The sequence below is a fragment of the Aquarana catesbeiana genome, linkage group LG03 (genome assembly GCF_042186555.1).
Source record: "Aquarana catesbeiana isolate 2022-GZ linkage group LG03, ASM4218655v1, whole genome shotgun sequence".
Lineage (NCBI taxonomy): Eukaryota > Metazoa > Chordata > Amphibia > Anura > Ranidae > Aquarana > Aquarana catesbeiana.
The window spans coordinates 552,993,347-552,999,346 of record NC_133326.1 but is presented as its reverse complement, the minus strand read 5'-3'; positions in this window follow the sequence as shown (position 1 = coordinate 552,999,346).

Sequence of the window (6,000 nt, the reverse complement as noted above, 5' to 3'; positions counted from 1 at the left end):
ATAAGATGGATTTTGTTGTCGGAATGTGCGATCGTGTGTACAGGGTATTAGTCGTGCACTCCACAAATCTGGCCTTTATGGAAGAGTGGCAAGAAGAAAGCTATTGTTGAAAGAAAGCCTTAAGAAGTCCCATTTTCAGTTTGTGAAAAGCCATGTGGGGGACACAGCAAACATGTGGAAGAAGGTCTGAAAGCAAAACGCTATGTGTGGCAGAAAACTAACACTGTACATCACCCTGAATACACCATCCCCACAATGAAACATGGTGGTGGCAGCATCATGTTGTGGGGATGCTGTTCTTCAACAGAGACAGGCAAGCTGGTCAGAGTTGATGGGAAGATGGATGGAGCCAAATACAGGGCAATCTTAGAAGAAAACCTGTTGGAGTCTGCAAAAGACTTGAGACTGCGGCAGAGGTTCACCTTCCAGCCATCAAACGCAGCCACTTTGCCCATCAATTGCCGCCACTGTGCCAAACCCCGCCAATGTTCCCACCAAACGCAGCCACTGTGACCATCAAACGCTGCCACTGTGCCATCAAACGCTGCCACTGTGCCCATCAAACGCTCCCACTGTGCCCATCAAATGCAGCCACTATGCCCATCAAATGCCCCCACTGTACCATCAAATGCAGCCACTGTGCCCATCCAATGCTGCCACTGTGCCCATCGATTGCTGCCACTGTAACCCCCCTCGCCGTCTGCCCGGCACTTACCCTGTCTCGGTGGGGCAGCGGGTGACGGCGGTGAGCCGTCCATGGACATGCTCCCCCATGTCTAACAGACCTGGGTGAACTGCGAGCGCCAAGCTTGGCGCTCGCAGGTCATCTTTTTTTACGCCCATTAGAGCCTATGGCTCTAATCAGGTGCTTCAAAAACACCCCCCGCCTCTGTAATTCAGACGCCTGGCACCCAAAAAGGGGCCGGGCTCCTGAATAGGGGGTGGCAGTGGCGGCCATGTATAAATTTATGCAATGTATGAATCTATCAATTGGTCATAGAGGGGGTGGCTGGAGAGAGGGGGCGGTGCCCGTGCGCCCTTATGGACGCACCGCCACTGGTGGCAAGACTTGAAAATTACTGTTCACAGATGTTCTCCATCAAATCGGACAAAACTTGAGCTATTTTGCAAAGAAGAATGGGCAAAAATTTCACTCTCCTAGATGTGCAAAGCTGGTAGAGACATCCCCAAAAAGACTTGCAGCTGTAATTGCAGCGAAAGGTGGTTCTACAAAGTATTGATGTGTAAAAAATTTGAAAACCATTTATCATTTTCCTTCCACTTCACAATTATGTGTCACTTTATGTTGGTCTATCGCATAAAATCCCAATAAAATACATTTACGTTTTTGGAAAATTTCAAGGGTTATGAATACTTTTTCAAGGCAAAATATATATATATATATATATATATATATATATATATATATATATTTTTTTTTTTTTTTTTTTTTTTTTTCCAACATACCATCATCAGTATTCCTCATCATTGCCACGCCAGTCATATGATGACGCTGTACTGTGCTGATGACAGTATGTAAAAAAAAAAAAAAATAATAAAAAAAAAATGCAAAAACAATGTTTTATTTAATTTATTCATTTTTTTAAAAAATTGTGTCAAAAAATTACAACTTCAAAAAAACTCGCCATACCTTTTACTAAATACCTCAGACTGTCTACTTTCTAAAAAGGGTCATATGGGGGATATTTGTACTGTCTTGACATTTTAGGGCTTCAAGAAATGAGATTGTCAGTACATCAGGATTGATCGATTTTCAAATATATATACACCATAGTTTGTGGACTCTAAGGGCTTGTTCACACTTGACAAAATTTCTGACGCTCAACAAATGCTCCTATAGTGTTTGTATGACGTTAGTATGGGCGTCAGACAGGCGTCAATGAGCTTTAGAATGGGGCGTTTTACAAGCATTAACAACGCTCCCTAAACGCCCTATGTGCGGTTTCGTAGCGTTTGATGAGCATTAAAACTGCTCCACAATGGAAAGTGACAGAAATAAACTAATATTAACACGGTGCAACCGCACCAAAACCACGCAGAAAACGCCTGCCACAGCGTTTGCATAGCGTTACAATAGACTTGAATGGGAGGCGTTGAAAGGCTTCAATCGCCTCCTGACTGGACATGAGGCTTCAATTTTGAAGCGACGTGACGCTAACGCTTAGTGTGAACAGCACAATGTGCTGTCTATTTTTAAAGCCTGTCAAACGCCTGCTCGTAGCCTCCCTGGCGGTTTTCCCGAGTGTGGCTCGGGGTTAAATTTCAGCACCATTAGCGGTAACCCCAAGCCACACTCGGGATTACATTGCAGGATCCTGGTGCAGTGTTACTTACCTTGTCCCCGGGATCCTGCGATGTGCCCCCGCGGTGTCTGCGGGCTGTGACCTCCTCCGAAGCCGCTCTGTGCCAGGCTCCGTTCCCTGCGAGTGTTGCGACGCACAGGGGCGGAGCCTGGCGGCAAATTAAAAAAAAAGTAAAAGTTATAACACATACATTACTGTAATCTTACAGATTACAGTACTGTATGAAATCATTTCACATCCTTTTGTCCCCAGTGTTTTGTCCAATGCACTGCATGCAGTTTTATATTATATATACTGTTCTTTTTGCCTGGAAACTTCAGATTGTCATTAGCAACCAAAAAATGTCCCTTTACGTCAAAAGGGGCTTTAGACCAGCTAGAAAACAGCGATAGTAAATTAGAACACTTGCAGAATTGAGCGATAGTGAATCGTGGGGAAATTTATTTTATTATTTTTTTTAATTATTTATATTTATTTATTATATTATAATTTATGTTTTTGTGTTTCAAATTTCATCATACCCGGGATATCTACTAGACTCTTGGTGGACAGATTTAAGTGAGTATATATAAGACGCCAAATTACCATGCAAAATAACTGTACCGCTTTCAGCACCTAAAATCCGAAATAATCATACCGCCAGGGAGGTTAATGCCAGTGTGAACTCTATGGAAGAGCCCTGGGGCCATCATAAAAAAAAAAAACTGAATTCTGACTTTGAAACTCAGAATTCTGAGATTGAAATTCAGAATTGTAAGTTTTTTTTTTTTTAAATACAGAATTCTGAGATTCCAAGTCAGAATTCTGAGATCTCAGAATTCTGACTTGGAATCTCAGAATTCTGACTTTCAAACTCAGAATTCTGTAAAAAAAAAAATTTTTTTTGCAAACTCATAATTCTGTATTTTTTTTTATGATGGCCCCAGGGCTCTTCCATAGAACTCAGCCTAACTTTCACACAGACTAAATAATATACACTGATTTGTTTTTTTTGTTTTTTTTACCAAAAAAATGTAGCGGAATACATTTTGGCCTAAATTTATGAAGAAAGATTATTTGTTTGCAAAATGTTATAACAGAAACTAACAAAACATGTTTGTTTTTTTTTGGTAATTTTATGTTTATATAGCAAAAAATACAAAACCCAGTGGTGATTAAATAAAATAAAAATAAAAGCTCGATCTGTGTGAAAAAATTATATAAATTTAATTTGTATAAAGTGTCATATGATCGAGCAATTCCCAGTTAAAGTAGCACAGTGGTGAATAGAAAAAAAATGCCCTGGCAATGAAGAGGGTAAAACCGTTCAGTGGTCAAGTGGTTGATTGTTTTTTTTTTTACTATTATGCTGCCTCATTGTGACCATTTTTTGTATTACATGTTTTTTCTGTCTTATGAGGTCATTTCATTTTCCTTGTGTGCAAGCTTCTTTAAGGTTGACTATATTTTTATTAACACATACAGGAAGGAAACAAACGAGGTACATAGCAACGACTTTACATCTCCTGAAATGATTTACACACGAAACGAGAACAATCAGCCAATAACAAGTACGGTAGACATTATTAACTTGAGATGTAAAATGGTCCCCGGAGCAACCGCTGAGAGGAAAAGAATGTAATATGAACAATTTCAGCAATGCCAAAGGCTCATAGGAGACAGAAAGAACATTAAAGAATAAGACTAAAACGTAATGTGCACATCAGAAAAGTAGAGCAGCGCTGGCCGATCAATTCCCTATAGTGACTATCTATTGTCTCAGTGATCATTTGGTATCATATACCATCTGTGTCAGAAAGCATACCTACACAGTTGCAAATTGCTATAATACTGTAAACCAAAAATATATATACAACAGTGTGCTTATATCTACAGTATGTAAAATGCTAGTGCAATACAAAATCATATAATGTGACTTAGAATAAATAACCGCGCTTGCCAGATCTGAACCGCGGCTTAGGTTCTTGGGCGGGGATGAGTGGTAATACAAAGCATTGTATCCCTAGTGTCGGGTTGACACTATACAAATGTGAGTGTTTTTTATCTGTTTTAATAAAAGCCTGTGTACTTTACAGATTTACGCTATGAGAGCCTTCCTTCCTTTTACCCGACCTCTAAGGGTCCTTTCTCACGGGCGATCTGCCTGGCAGACTCCCCTTTGCTCAATGGGAAATCGATCCACTGATCCCCGCTGAGCAGGCTCACCGCGCTGAGACGGACCTGTCAGAGTCCCGCTCTCCTCTACGCGGAGATTGGATGAAAACGGACCGCCTGTCTGTTTTCATCCGATCCCATCTGATCCGCCAGACAAATGGAAAATAGGCTCTCCATCCATCTGGATTTGGCAGACAGAATCGGATCATATAGCTGCGGGTGTCAGCAGACATGTCACTGCTGACATCCACTGACCCATAGGGATGAATGGAGCGTTCGATCAGATCCGCCTGAAAAACTGACAGTTGTTTTTTTGCATTTCAGGAACTGTTTTGAATATTTTTGATTATTTATTCTAAGTCACACTATATGATTTTGTATTGCACTAGCACTTTACATACTGTAGATATAAGCACACTGTTGTATATATATATTTGGTTTACAGTATTATCCTTAGCAATTTTCAGCTGTGTAGGTATGCTTTCTGACACAGATGGTATATGATACCAAATGATCACTGAGACAATAGATAGTCACTATAGGGAATTGATTGGCCAGCGCTGCTCTATTTTTATGATTTGCACTTATGCTTTTGATAATTGTTCAAAATCTGAGCAGCAATGATTTGTAGTTTTGTTTTTACACTATATTTTTTTAAATTTTTTGTTTGTTTGTGGAATTAAAATATTACCAGTGGCCCTGTGAACTCTGTGCTTATTTATATAACGTAATGTAAATAGAAATGAAGAAAGAAAAAGAAAAAAAAGAAAGAGAGAAAGAAAGGAGAAATAAGGAGGGATGGATGTAAAGCTAATAATAAAACATAAAAATAATGGGGTAATGGCGAGACCCCCACTGCGAAAAAAAGAAGAGTGCTACATTACTACAAGGAAGAGCTGAGGCGGCCAAGATGGCAAAGGGCAGTGTTAGCTAAGGCTGGGATGTGGATGATAGCTATCGTGATGGGGATAAGGTCGAGGGAAGGGGTCCAGGCGAGTAAGAAAAGAAAAGAAAAGAAAAATATAGTCTAATGGGCAAGCCTTAGTAGCTCAGAAGCATAGTAATGCATCCAAATATACCACAGAGTGGTAAACTTATCCCACTTATCTAATTTTCTCGCCTGCATCTCCTCCATCAGCATAGTATCACTTACTATATCGACCCAGAGAGACAGGAGGGGGGCATGGATGTGGATTTCCAGAATGTGGAAATAAGTTGCCTTGCAGCTGAAAGAAAAAAAAAAAAATCTAAAAAAGCCTCACTTTTTGGGACTTGACAGAACCCGGTAATATAGATAGTAGAGCTATGGTAGGCGATGGAGTGAGGGACTCATCATAGATCTCATTATACACCTGGAAGATCGTAGTCCAAAACGGTTGGAGCAGGTTGCAGTCCCACCAGATATGCAGATACGTTCCTCTAGCCCTATGGCAACAAAATGCAATGGAGAGAGACCCGGGTCTCTGTACCATTTGGAGAGCAATTTATAATTCTTCTCTTGAGCGTAAAAGGAAACCAAGGA